General features: G+C 40.5%; 1 protein-coding gene and 1 long non-coding RNA gene across 3 annotated transcripts in view; one reads left to right on the top strand and one right to left on the bottom strand.

The window, feature by feature from the left end:
* PDE5A (phosphodiesterase 5A) overlaps positions 1–14,991 on the top strand; it is a 107,477-nt gene that overhangs the window by 2,772 nt on the left and 89,714 nt on the right. The gene's annotated exons all lie outside the window — the stretch shown is intronic.
* The window catches only part of LOC134559895 (uncharacterized), an 85,305-nt gene that overhangs the window by 29,736 nt on the left and 40,578 nt on the right, over positions 1–14,991 (bottom strand). The window contains exons 5-9 of the long non-coding RNA XR_010082616.1: positions 13,626–13,740; positions 11,441–11,572; positions 9,449–9,586; positions 1,121–3,254; positions 292–662 (exon numbers count right to left, since the gene is read on the bottom strand). This is a non-coding gene — a long non-coding RNA (uncharacterized LOC134559895). The remainder of the gene's footprint in view (positions 1–291; positions 663–1,120; positions 3,255–9,448; positions 9,587–11,440; positions 11,573–13,625; positions 13,741–14,991) is intronic.

The raw sequence follows: 14,991 nt of genomic DNA, 5'->3' as shown, positions 1-14,991 counted from the left end.
GACTGAGAGGTCAGTTATGTGCTACACTTCTGGTCTTCGATGCTTAATTCCTGTTGCATGGACAAGGGATGCAAAGGTAGAGACAGACATGATGCAGTTTAACCTTGCACTTACTGCACTGCAGTGAGTACTCATTTGTACTGGTTTGAAAGCAAAACCAGTGAGACTCTAAGTCAGAAATACAATTTAATAGAGGAAGAAGAAACAAGCAACAAAGAAAAGGGTAAAAATAAAATAACATGAAATAAATGCAATATTACAAAGGACCACTTACAGAGTGAGAAAGCAAACCTGATACCCTGTTGGTCAGGGTGTTGGAAGCAGTCCGAAATAAGTCCTCCTGGAGTGACAGATGTGGCTCCATTGGAGTAGAGATGATCCTCAAGAAAGGGTCCAGTTGTCCTCTGTGAATCCAGTGGAAACAGGCTCTTTTGGTGTTTAGGACTGCTGGTTTTATTGTAGTGGAAAGGCTTTGGCTCCTCCCACTGGGTGGAGCATCTCCCAATGGAATGAAGGTTATCAGTCATGTGAGAGGCCTTAAATGGTCCATTCATAGGTGATATCTCTTGGAGGAGGATGGGTGGAGAAAGAGATAAGAAGGCACTGCCTTATCTGGTGTTATCAGTTGTTCCATTAACAGATTACATCCGACCTCTTCCCTCCTAGAGTTACAAGAGATAAGGAACAATATCTCCCAACTGGTTTCAACAGATGAAAATAGAATACACATTTTTGGTTACATTTTTCAACCCAAGACATCATTCCATAGGAGAAATCTACCTATCTAATCTAACCTATTATTAAATTATTAGGATCTTAATTAGAGTCTGTATAAAGCACTGGTCACTACTACAAACACTTTGTAGGAATTTTCTCTATTCTCTTATTCTATACTCAGGCAAGTAACCTCTGCTCATTTAATAGTAAACTGTTTCAATCATAGCAAGAACCTTTTCCATTATTAGTCAGCACAAATTACCCCAGTATTTGTTTCACTAGATGCATGTAAAACCTCTCTGTGACTTTGTTTTTCTTTCAGTAGTTACACTACTAGAAATTAAAACCTTTCAGCTCCACAAATCAGTTTCCATAATTTACCTAGAGATTCTGTGAAACTTACTTCAGTGTAACATGCTGTCGTGGTTGCTGGGGGAGGTGAATTTTTCCAGAGAGAGGTAAGCAGGCCAATTAGTAATCAGCTTTTCTGCTGGCACCTGGATTGGTCACTCGGAGGTTTGGACACGCTTCTGAGGACACAAAGAGTTAAAAGCAGGAGTCTAGGAGGTTCGGTCTCTTTTTTTGGATCCCGGTTTCAGCAGAGAGACGTCTCAGGCCTCCTTCCCCTGCCCAGCCACGAGGCCGGGTGGGGGAGGGGAAAACACGTGGTCGGGCTCAGGTAAGCCGGAGCCCCAGGGGGAGAAGAGAAGGGACAGGACTGGAACTGAGCTGCCCCGTCCAGGATGGAGGGGTGGAAAACTGTGGAAGTGCCTTCTGTGTGTGCTCACCCCCCTCCACCCCCAAACTCCGGGAGAAGTTGCCCAGCCACGTGGGGGTTGCCGAGCCTGGGAGTGCCTGAGCCTGCACCCTGCTGGGAGATAGAAGCTGTTAATTCTTGCTTGGCAGAAAGAAACTTTTCTTAGACATTGATTCTCATGACTAGTGATTTCAGAAAAAAAGGAGAAGGAAGCGGCCTGAGACTGAGGTGATAAAGCACGATTAGAAGGAACCTGATGGGCAAAGAATGAGAGGAGTAGCCTTCTGAGCTGGACTTTTCTTGCATAATGTCAGCCATGGACTGAACTTGAGTCTCTTTTGAACATAAACTGCATTTTTGGGTAGATACAGCTGCCCCTGCTTTTGCTACAGTGACTGGCACTTGAAGAGTGGAGCGAGCAGAGAAAAGAGGGGGAGGGTGAGGTGGCGCCCTCTGCCCTCAGGGGAGACCTGCTCCTGGAACCCCGGCCCCTGGGTAAAAAGGGGAGAGCTCGGCATGCAAGTATCCTTAAAAAGCCCTGTATGCAGCCTTAGACTATAGATAGCAGTGAGAGCGCTAGACATAAGAAAAAGAGAGTGTCACCCTGGCAGACTTCTCCGGGCAGTGCCATAGGTGACATGGGAACACATAAGGGGTAGACCCGTGTTTCCTAGAGAACAGTCTATGGTGCGAGAGAGACTCCTCTCTCCCTTGCTGAATTGAAGATTAGTTTGTTTTTGAGTAGTAATTATTTAATCTAAAACCCAAAAGTTTAGTCTGTAAAGAGTGATGTGTGGGGAAGTAGAAACTGAGAGAAGAAATGTTCTAAGAAGTTTTTATTTCTGTCTCTGTGTGTGTTTAAAAGTATTTCTGTCCCTGTTCTTATGTAATGTAATAAAGTTTTAGTGTTTTTTTTGTTTTCAAGATTTAAGCCTGCTCTGCTCTGTTCCTGATCACATCCCACAGTAGCTGTTAGAGAAAAAACATATATTCATGGGTGCATTAACATCTGGCCAGTGCCAACCCATGACACATGCCAACATGATTTAATAGAAAAAACAGAGATTTTCACATATAATCTCTATGCATATTTTATGCACATGATTGCTTTTCAGATAATATTTATTTTAGTGTAAGAAAATCAACTGAGTGGCAGTAAAATACCAGGAAGCAGTGGGCAAAGAAATAGTCTGCTGGGCTGAAGCAGCTGTCATACATGTCTTCTTAAATATCCTGAAAGTCATGTTAGCTGCTACATCTCAGTTTTTGTGCACCTCAGCAGCTCTTTTTCTGGCTGGAAGCACAAACTGTGAAACAACTGTTCACAGCATTCTGAGTTTGGCCATAGCCACAGCGTCCTGAAATTGTCACAGCGTATTCTTTGGGGCCTATTCAATGTTAGCTGAGTTTCCAAATGCTTCTTGGCTCAGCAGCCATTAACTGAACCTTGAATTTCCCATTTGTATTCAGTGGCGGGGGGCTAAACCTGTCATCTGTTTTGACAAATGTTTCCCATTGCCTCTGCATAGCTGACAGAAAATGAGGTATATTAGGAAAAGTTAAAGATCTCTTTTTGAACCACCAAGAATTCTTTGAGTACTCAGAAATCCCATCAGAACACAGCTAAATAATGCTGTTTGCACAAGATTTTAGTTTGTCATGAGCTGCAAGTCTTAGTATCTTCCCAGATCCATATCACTTGTTCTCTGAGCATCTGCCTACTCTTCATTCCTTTGGGACAAAAATCTTCACTGAGTGGAAAATCATAGCTGCAGGCATTCTGGAAAAATAAATAAATAAAAAAAAAGACAGCATCACCTCTACTTGTGTCTTCTGCACTGTTCTTCAGCCTGAAGAGTCCCAGCTCTTAGCAGAACCAGGAGAATCAACAGAGCTTGGTAAGGATTGCTAGTTGTGATATTAATAAACCAAGAAAGTGTCCAAAAAAATAGTAATGAAAAGCTGCAGTTCTTTTTGACTTTTGATGAGCTTTTCTAGATTCTGTGGAAATTACATAATAAATACATACATACATCAGATACAACTGGTCTTGCATAAATTTTCCCACAAGATGTACATTTAAAATATTCAGGTTTGAACTGGAGCTGAACAATGAATTGATGCTACCAGTACAAGAGAATAAAGGAAAGATGAAAAACAAGCATGCCCCACTAAATGAGCTCTTTAAGTTTGAGCAGATGAACCATGTCAGCATGGAAAAATACTCTTGTATCATTCATGTCACATGTAACAAGACATCCTACCTATGATTGCTGCCGTGAGCCACAGAGCCATTGTGTACATGAATAAATCAAATGCCATGCAAGACATGCAATTAAGTTCAAAATATTTGGTTTCAGATCTGTTTCAGATGGGTAATTTATCCACACAGATGTAGCTGTCACTTTTTACAGACTGTACTGTCACTAACAAAACCAGGAGTGCAATATACCACATCCCTTTCACACAGAGCATTTGGGTTCCTGGTCATACTATAGGTTCAGACATTGTATACATGCCAGGAGCCTGTCTGGCGGATCCCGAGAGATTCCCAGCCTTCCCTTGGCAATCACCCACGCTACCAAGGCACAACAGAGAGGTTTTGCTCTTTCCAGATGCATCAGTGGTGTCTGTGCCATCCTGTGCTCCATAAAGCATTAATAGTTTCCAGATGTTGGCTCACAGCGGGCCGACATAACTCTTGCACCATTAGAGTATCACACAACAATATTATGAGAAGAATCAGAAACAAGGGAGAATTTTACAGCCTTTGAAATCCATAGTGACAAGAAAAGCAAAATACAATGCTGCTGTAATACTGAACTTGCTCAGCATTACTGCCTAGGATCTTGTCCAGATCAGGCTTCTGCTGCAGCACCAGAAAGTGAGTAATCTTTGAATTCACTGTGGAGTTCCTAGCATTAGTATATTATTATACATAGTTATTATACCTGAAATGCTGTGTAATTACTTAAGTAATATCATGAATAACTATTAATAGCTAGATCTGGTTGAAAATGATACAGTCATTTTATATAAAATAGTGAAACTTCCTTTTCTCTTTCAATTTATTTTAACACATGAATTTCCTTTCTGAAACCCAAAATTCTTTCAAATTTGCCTTTTGGACTTGTCTTCATTTACAAAACCACACAGAGAAGAGAAAAAGAATAGAGGAAAATTTAAAAACTGGTCATATCACTAAGTTTTTAATCATTATCAAATTAAATGGTAAAACTTTCTTTAAAAAAAAGACTGGCAAACATAAAAATATAATCTAGAATTGAAAAATACAACAATATTATTTAAAGATTTGAGACAGATTTTAAGAGGATTAATTGAAGCTTCTCCTAGAATATCTGAAAGAATTTAGACCTTAGAAAACCTGCTGTTTTTCAGAGATATCATCTCAAATATAAAGAAGATTATAAAGAGTTCTTCACTCATCCCATTTAGAAATTATTCCCTCATCTAAAAGCAGAGACAACAACTGTTGATATAAATGACAATAAAAGCAGCTGCTGATTTGTGGCTGTATTTGTTATTTAAAAAGGTGACCATGTAGCAGCCAATAAACACAAACCATGAGAAGAGGGGGAAGCCCAGTGATAGTAAGCATAAAACATTTAAAGGGCAAAACTAAGGAGAAATATGATTTGATCTGGTTTAGTCCATCTGACATATTTATATCCACATTTAACTAACAGGTCATTAATATCCACACAAATATAAGCAAGGGAATTTTGAGCCAAGATGTCTTGCTCAAAGCAATAAAAGCTTTCTTCACACTCTGCTTGTACCTCAAACCTTTCATAACTTGGCAACCCTGAACAAGTACTCCGAGAGCTGCCAGTTCAAGTGCACAGAATGGAATCAGACAGCATCCGTTCAAAAAAAATCCTTGCTCTACTATGGAAAAAAGCAGCTATCAATAAAGTTTTTCCCTCAGAAAAATTTGGCTGCACATGAGGAGAAAAATCAGATAGCAATCTGATTGCAATAGGGAGTGTTAATTTTCCCTTTTTGCCTTCTAAGTAGAAGAGATTCCTTCAAGTGAAGTCCTTTTGCAGATTATAACTTCCTAAAGAGCCACAAGAGGATTTACTCATCCAAGTTCCCTTAATACAGTCTTGTCCAATTCCGAAAAATTCTTAAATGCTGAGATCAGCAGATAGAAAGAACACATGTCAGCAGAGACATGTTCTTTTTCATTCAGGGGAAGACACCAGGGAGCATTTTTTCAAGTTAGCTATTTGCAATTAAAGGGAAAAATTAAATTTTGAGATGACTCTGTCATATCCAAGAGAAAAACAAACAGACCCCCAAACAGAATGATGTCTTCCCAATCCTAAATCAATTTGCTTCATGGCTATAGGTGTGTAAGGAATATTTTTATAAGGTTTGCATTTAAGCATGACTACAGTTGGTATTCTCATAATACTCTTAAGACTAAAAATGTCAGTTTTCCAAATATATGCAATGATTAAATCTTCAAGAATGGCTTCACTGACTTTGAGGTCCCAGATCTGCTTTTCAGAGTTTTTTACATTAAAAACTAGATTATGGAGTTGGTGCAGTAGTGAGTCTCATTTTAAACTGGGCTGAAACTAATTAAAACTTCTTTTATATCTTTCCCAAGCTAAGGGGAAGATCCTATAGTAACTAAATCTCGTGTAAAATAATGGTCTGTTGGGACAGTCCCAGTGTTTTCAGTAGGAAGTACAATTTTAATGCAGTACTTTTTTTAAATTAAAGATTATTCCTGAGGCTCTTTTGCAAAATAAGCAAATGTGTTTGTTAGCATAAAATACACTCTGTGCGCACAGAATTACTTTAATACGGAGTTGGATCAGCAATAATCCAAAGAAAAGGATGCACAAGGATGAAACTGATAGGAGACATAGGCCAGGCTTTGGGAAGCCTAGCTGAATCAACATGACTAATGGGTGAATGTCAGCTGAGAACACATCTTTGGGAAATGCTACTGTAAAGATGACTGGTGAGAGCAGGAAAACTGATGACTTACTTTGTCAAAAGCATCTCTGAATGTCCAGAGAGCATTTTCAGGATATATGAAAATCAGACTGTTCATCTGGGCTAACATCAGTCACTGTCCATGGATCAGGCCGTGGGGTTGTATGTGCCCTTGGTGAGCTCATCTTTCTACAGCTCCGAAATATGTTGTGTGATACTGTGACCACAGACAGTCGGTTCAGCAAATATTATTCAAGGTCAAACACTTCAAAACAATGTGGAAACAGCCACAGCTATCAGAACAATCTGGGTTGAATTACAGAATGCTCAAATAATTGATATCCACATCAGATTACTTCAGGTCCATGAGTTACCTTAACATTTCGATAAGTAATGTGCTGTGTTTAACAAACTGAGCTCATCATGGTGATTTCAGTTTTGCTTGGAAGCCCTTTTGAAAGCTGAATTTCTGCTTCCACTTATATATGCATTTTCTCTGTTAAATGCTAAATTAAACTGATTTGCTTCAGACAGCTCCTGAGGCTAAATTTCTGCAAGGCTCTGGGCTTTCCCTGCTTTAAAAATTAATGGCCTCCCCTACTTAAAATCTAAAGTGGTTTTTAGTCGCCATGAAAGTTTTCATGTGCCAATGTTATCACTGAAATAATCTCACTAGCATTTACCTTCTGTTATGTAATATGTATGACACATTACCCGTCTTCTATATTATTAGGCAAAATAGAACAAGTTTTCTCATCTTTTCTCATGTGTCAGATGAGCTGGTAGATCCCACCAAGCTATCTTTAATATTTCATTTTTATTTGACTCTCATTTTCAGTTTCCTGCCAGGTATTTAGAATGAGTTTTGTAGGTAAAGTCTGTGGCAGGACTTTTGTCTGTGGCACATGGCACAGTCTAAACAGATCACCAGTCCCAGTCAGGAAGAAACAAAAGAGCACTCAGACTTCAGGATCTAAGTGAAACTTTTGAATTCAGAGTAATATTAATAAGTCAAAGGTGAAAATAAAGTAATCTCTTTCCTTCACAGAATTTATCAGTTCTTATCCTGAAAATTGTTGCCCTTCAGTTCTCTTGCTGTTCTTTGAGACATGTTCCTGCAGGAGAATATTTTGCACCAAGTGATGAGCTCATGTTGTGAGCAGCCCTCAACAAAATTTCCATGTCCAGATGGCATATGAATTATACCCTTCTGTCATGGACTTAACAAGCTGTGAGCTGCTGTTAATTGTCACTTTAAGGTTTCAGTATTATTTATATGCCACTAATAAAACCTGCTGTTCTTCTTAATAACAAATCAGAAAATGTTAATTTTTAAGGGATACACTTGGCACCCTACTTTCCTTCTCCCTCCTATTACATTCCTGCCATGACTCTCCTGTGCTTTTAAAATATAATCAGCAATAGGTCATATCTTAATATTTTATTGAGATTTTCTTCATACCCTTTTCAGGCAAAATTCTTTAAGAGAAGACCTACATGCCAAAACCCTTCTGCTGTATCTGTTCATTACTGAGAAAATAATTTTTTCCCTTCATGGTTATTATAGTGAAGCAAATTCAGAGTCCCTGGTGAATAATACATAAACAGAACATGCACAATATGAAAATGCATTTAATATTTTATTATATTTTAGCTGCCTCTTAGGTATCTCACCCCAGCCAGCAATTTATAATCGTGCAAGAGGCAGCTTCTTGAATTTTCATAGTCTAGAAATAGCATAGGAGAAACAACATGGTGAGGGTATTTACTTTTAAACCATATTAGAGAAGAGTTTAATGGATCAGTGGAGCATCTGCAAAGTTCTGCCCATTAAGAACGGCAAAGCCTTCAGATGAGGCCCTGAAGAACATGAGCTACACAAATTCAGCCTGTTAATTGCAGAGTTTTTATTAAATTAGTTGTCAGATAATTGTAAATTGGATGTCGGAATTGGGGCTTCCAGAGCTGCTTCAGAAAGTTCAGGGTATGTAAAACAAACACTACCTGAATTACCAGAAACAAGGCCCTGGTGTCAGCACAGTCTTGTGGAATTGCACTTCATTGAAATGGTATGCTCTGGCTCACCCCTGGAAAGTGTATGTTTATCCCAAGTCTGTAACCTCCCCTGCAGTATCGTTTATCTGTAACCTCATTGGCCTGAAGATCTATCCACGCCCACTTTGAATCTCTCTGTTAAGGGTGCAAACGGAGAAGGCGAGCCCTCTTTGCCCTTGAGGCTTCTGGAGGCTCTGCTCCTCTTCCCTTCCCTCTCCCCTTCCCTCTCCCCCTCCTTCCCCCTCTCCCTCAGTGACCATGCTGCCTTCCTGGGGTCAAACTCCAAATAAATCCTCATCTCATCAGCACCTCACCAGCCGTCTAGAGTCTCCTTGCCTGCCTGCATGCAAATACCAACAAACCTAGAGCCCGGGGGCTCCTGAGGAACCCTCCCCGGGGATCCCGCCAAAATCTAAACCACAACACAGTCTCAGCCCAGGACTCCTGTGCTTCCCCACAGAGTTAATCTCTGCCAGCATTCAGCACCTAGGGCTGGCAGAGATGTCCCCAGTTCTCCCTCTAGGCTAGCCAGACCTGTCCCTTAGAACAGGGCCCCGAATGTAGGGATTGTGTGCAAAGAGAGGTGAGAGCATTGAAAGGCGCCCGCTGAAAGGTGAGGATGTGCAAATCTCCCATCATCACATTCCTCTCCCCACGGCAGCATTCGGTAAAACAGTCCAAGGTCATCCTTCATAACCACAAAACTGCCTGGCCAGCCCATCTATGGATGGGATCTCCAAGGAAGTCATTTTAACCTCAAGGCCGCATGTACAGCTGTAAAACACCCACATGGCCCGGAGGGAAGGCTACCTCCTTCAGCCTTCAAGGCATTTCCCAGCACAAAGTGCAGCTGTTTGGGGGTTGTGCTGGGAACAATTTGGAATTACGGCTTTGAAAACGCTTCTTTTTTATAGCTATTTGAAAACTAATGCAACTGGAACTCACCGTAGAGAGGTCAGTTAACCCAGCAGTGTGGTTTGCATGCTTCGTCTCAACACACATCAAAGGCAAACCCAAACAAAAAGGCCTTTCTTTGCACTTATAACTGGCACTGGGCAGAGGTTTGTTCTCTTATGCAGGCCCCTGAAAGAAAAGTAATCTGATAATGCAAACTGGAGACAGACAATTCAAAAGAAGTCGTGCACCCCAACAGCTACACAGATGCCTGGCATGGCCAGCGACCCCTTCAAATTGATTAAAAAGTAGAGAAGAGAGGCACATTCAGGACAGGTTACATCAGCACACCCTGGCAGCTGCAGGAGGGATAGTGTCACTTTGTCACCAAATGCATCCCCGTAACAGCCAGCTCTGCTCAAGCCTCAGTCTCCTCACCTACACATAGGAAAAAAGTTATCCTGGCTCCAGGACAGAATATACACCATGGACTTGGATCCCTAAGTTCCAAGTGGCTCTTTTAGGCTCCAACTGCATATTAAACCTTTTTCTCAGAATGTTAGTCATGCTTAAAAGACAAATATTGCCCACATATATTGCACAAATATTGAACACATATGAGATTCCAACATATTTTGCAGCCTTGTATGCAAAATAGAAATAAAATCCCAGTCAAGTTTCTTTTTAGACTGTCTCCCTCTCAGTTTCTGGGAGCAACTCCTGTTTTGCCTTCAGAAATTTCTTCTCTGACTCCATACACTAATACAATTGGAACTATATGTATGTTGCTTATTAAGACGTATGTGCAGTACAGTCCTTTAATCACACATAAGCTTCCTGAACTGTATTATTTTTCATCTGTTTTTTGAGTAAATAATACAGAAAAAAAATGCTGTGTTCTTCCAATGTTTTGGAATGTGTATTTTGGGGTAAGAAAGTATTCTGTTGGATTTACTGTACTTTGGTGCTTCTGTCTCAGTTACTCAAGATCAAACCTGAATTCTCCCAGTCAGTGGGGAGGTGGGAATCACAGTAACCCCAGGTTACATGGTACAAATGGTATTTACATTTGGCTATTATCAAACAAATCCTACCAATCATGGAAGGATATAAACCAAATTCCACATTTTCTGTGAATTAAATCAGCTCTTCTGACTTTGTTTCCATACACTGGAAGATGTTATATACCTACTGAATTGGTACTGTTGGCTTTAAGTTACAGCATTTGGTTCTTCAGAGGATTTTGGAGCAACTGTGTGCAGAATAGCATAGTGTAGGTTTTGGAGTATTTTCCATAACACTAGTGATTTTATTCAGAATTTAATTCCTACAGGAATGGAGTTATTTCATTTAAGAGGAACATCTCTGTAGCAGCTCTTCTGCCAGAGACAGCTCCTTCAGCAATATCTTGTTTCCATACATACTGGGTCAGCTTCTCTCAGGGGTCCTGCAAACTCTTATTAGGCCTGGAGAAAGCAGTATTTTCTTTCTTTTGGACAGCCAAATCAGATAACTATAACCCATTTCTTGATGTTTTTTTTATAATTTAACCCTTTCCTTTTGCATACTGATTTTTTTCAAATATTTTCTGCTGTGAAGAGGCTGTGAAATATTTTCTGCCTTCAACACACATCACAGGATAAGACCTGTCCTTTGCAGAAGGAGTTTTCAGACTTTGACATCCTATTCAAGACCCTCAGATTTTCATACAAGTAGCTTCAGCAACTACTCTGATAACACCAAACTTCCTGAAAAATATACCAGCCAATAGAGAGATGTTCCCCAAAAGTCTCATTCATTGACCCAAAACCTGTAATTTCCCTCACCCTCTCAGATGCTGGAATCCTTACATAATCCAAATTGCACAGAGCAGAAGTAATCCTGTGCTCAGAGGAAAGCAGAACTGAAAGGTCAAACAAATTTCAAGCTATGCTGCTCCAAGCCTTTCTGCTTCCAAAGGAGTGGCTAATGACTTGTTCTTTGGGAAGACTGGAAAGAGTTCAAATATGAAGGCGTGATTAGAAGAAGAAAAATCTTCCATACCAATTACAGCTTCCATGGTTTTGGCCAGAATCCATAACCCAGCTTCCAGGGCAGCCCAATGACTTTTCACTTGCCTTATGCTCCACAGGGTCAAAAGGATAGATGCATGCTATCAGCTTGTTATTTTATAAGCTGAAAAAGAGAGAAATTGGATGGCAGGCTGCCTCAGAAATTCTTTTGAAACATAATTGGCACTAAAAGTTTTCCCAGAAGAAAATGATTCAGATTTCAAAATTTTCTGAGATTAGGGACTGCACACAAGCTATGTTTCTCTCCAGCTCATCATCACTACTCTCTCCAGTGCCATCACAGCTTCAAAAAAAATCTCAAAACACAGGAAATTAGAACAAAGAAACAAATTCCAGCACTTTTTAAAGCAGCGTGCTCTGCATGCTCTAATTTGGCAGCCTGCTACTTTCCATCACTTGTTAGCATGCTCTTCTCTCTGCATTTGTCTGCTGCCTCTTTGGCTGACACAGCCAGAATTGCTCACATCCATCCCAACAGCATCCAAGAAGTTCTCCAAAGTGAGAGAATGCTTGTGCATTTACTGATGGTTGCCCAATGATGTGGAGAGTTTCAGATCCTGACAATGCTTTAAGTATTGCCAGGTGAGTGAGGAACGTGTGAATCTGTGCTGAAGGCATGAGATTTTTAGTGAACAGAGCAAAAATACACAGTTACAAGGCATTGTACTGCAATACTCAGACCTGCAGGAGTAAATGCAGAAATTTGAGAAGGAACCATCATACTTGCTGCTGCATTGTTGCAGCCGGGAAGCCTGGTAGGCTTCCGTGGCGGTCAGTTGCTTAAGGGCAGAAATGCCTAGTCATGGTGACTAGGCCAAAATAACCCTTCTCCCGCGCTTGGACCCTCGCTTATCTCCCTGTAAGACAATAGGTCACTTTGTACCCCGAACCATACCATTGGACACCTTTTCAAAACCTCTGTACCCTATAAAAACCCCACTTTCCCCCAGCTCAGTAGAAGCCGCTGTCCCTGGAACCCTTCACGGAAGAAGCCAATAAAGATTCATCTGTGGAACTCCATACGGCGCTTCTCCTCTCTCTCCCTGCGTCTGCCAAGGCACCTTAGCAAGCCCATGAGCTGAGAATCACTGCTAAAGAGCTGATCACTGCTAAGAGCTGAATATCACTATAACTAAGCTTGCTAAGTGTTGCCTGGGCCCGGGAGCTTTGCCGGAGTTGCTTGGACAGGGGGGTACGTAAGTGCACCCCTAACCAGGACCAACAAAGGCAGCCGAGACACCGACTGAAGCTACCGGGGAAAAACAAAACTGCATGTATGAGAACCACAGGTTATGGATCACTATTACAATGAGGTGCCATCCACCTTTCAGGGTTTGTCACCAGTTCAGTGGATAAAACCCACAGCTCTCATGAGTCTCCTTTGTGCTCTTGTAGGTTTTTGCCTTTACCTCCACATTACTTGACCCCAGGAGCAGTTCAAGGGTGAGGCAGGAGGAAAGGGTGCAGAAAGTATTCCAATGGCTGGAAGAACAGCTCCTCTGATAAAATATCCATGTGGCTGCTGTAATTTGCATTAGGTAACATCTTGTTCCACAAAACTCAGAGAAATTATGCCATTTCATTGATGTGATAAAAAGTAATTGGGATCACCCCTGCATTTTTCTGCCTGGATCATGAACAAAAAGAAATTGGGCCAGTGTTTGAGGTTTGACAAGCACTTGCTGGTTTTTCACTCACTGACTTTATACAGCTGCGATCAGCAGCACGTTAGGGAAGAGTGGAGCTGGTATAGATATTTCCAGTTCATCAGCAGTAATTAGGTCTGTGAGCATGAATATAAATCTAAAGACCTGACAGCCAAGTGGCTGCTTCTAGGCGTATTTCTATTTACTCTCTAAAGAGCCTTCTTTAATCTCTTGTAAAACTGTGTATCTCGTTCAGATTAAACCCTGGGATAAATTTCTTCTCTTTCCTCTTCACACCCATGGAAATGATTTGGCTGCATAACACAGCAGTTTCAAGAGCATGATTCACAGATATCAGAAATGGCAAGAACTTACCTAAGTAGTAAACAGCCAGCACAGCCAAGGTCACACACACAACTTTAACTTAATTTAAGCTGCTGGGCTTCAGTTTTCCCATCCAAGCAGTCAGCCAAATATACAGTTTGCCTTAACAGAATGAAAGAGACTTACAAGTGGAATTTCCTTTTGGATTTCCTTATTTTCTAACGAGAGCAATAATACATTATTTCTCAATTACATTCTGTATTTTGGCACAGTTTGAGTGGCAGGAACACAAAGTTGCATCCTGTGAGGGAGGAATACAGGAGGCAACAATCAGAACATGAATGTGACAGCAACCCTTAGCCTTTTTTTTTTTTCAAAGCAGAAGTTTGTCAGAAATAACTGGAAAATAGAAAGTGAGAGGAAACAGCGTGCAGGAAGACTCATAACCAGGATAAACAACATAATGCAGTCAGTAGCTGGCATGTTCCGCTATTTCATGTTAAGAGTAAAGTATCAATTACCCATAACTTACAGCACATTTTACAAAGTAGCTCCAAAGAGTCCTCAAATCACAAACACACCCCTGACATGCTCCTGAATAAATAATAATAATAATAATAATAATAATAATAATAATAGCAACTATTCCTACATAACAGCAGCAGTGGACAAAAACAAAGCTGAAGAAAACGAAACCTTCTATAATATCTTTAAAAATTGTTTTTGAAACAAGGAATGTTAATACATTAATCATAAATGAAGCTTCAAGAGACAAGTAAAAATACCATCAAGTAGCATTGGAAGCTCTAACATTTAATATTTTAAGTAAAAGGCAAAAGGAACTTTTCAAGTTTAAGCTGGATTACAAATTTGCTTTGTGACTTGGGGTCATGTCTCATCTCCTTTGTGCCTCTATGAGCCTAGCCGGAAAGTGTAATAATAAACTAAGAAACACAGAATCAAAAAGCAGGCCTGCAATGACATCCAGATGCTCCATTAAACGGCTGTTCCCCTTAAACACCTTCCAAACCATAGCTAAATAGAAATATGCCTGACAGCTGGATTTTAGGCATGCCTGTGAAACCATGGAACATTCTTTGTCTGTTTTCCAACAATTAGAAGCTACCATGCCTCTTCAGGAACTGGAACCACATTAGCTCCTTCTATCCATAACAAGGCTAATTAGAACAGAACTACACTGATGCCAACTCAAGATTAAAGAGTCATACACTTCATGATTCTCTGTTTGTACAGTAACTTATTGTGTGGTTTATCTTGGCCAGGCAATGTGCACGCTGAGACTGCTGTGTATTACATGAAATTCAATCTTTCCACTGTTACCATGCCTTTTCCTGCCTTTTTAATTCCCTGCCCTCTCTGAATTTTGCATGGGGTTTTCTCATCTTTGCCTGTTTAGATCACACCTTTTTTTCCAAAGGCAGTGTATTGTTATTGTATGTACTTACAAAATGGTGATTGGAGCTGAATCTAGGCATACAGAAATTATGCTCAAAAGTATTATTATCTCAAGGTGTTTTAGTCAGAATTTTAG

This window comes from Prinia subflava, chromosome 18 (assembly GCF_021018805.1).
Source record: "Prinia subflava isolate CZ2003 ecotype Zambia chromosome 18, Cam_Psub_1.2, whole genome shotgun sequence".
NCBI classification, from domain to species: Eukaryota; Metazoa; Chordata; class Aves; order Passeriformes; family Cisticolidae; genus Prinia; species Prinia subflava.
The sequence above is the reverse complement of the archived record's forward strand: the minus strand, read 5'-3'. Positions and strand labels throughout refer to the sequence as shown.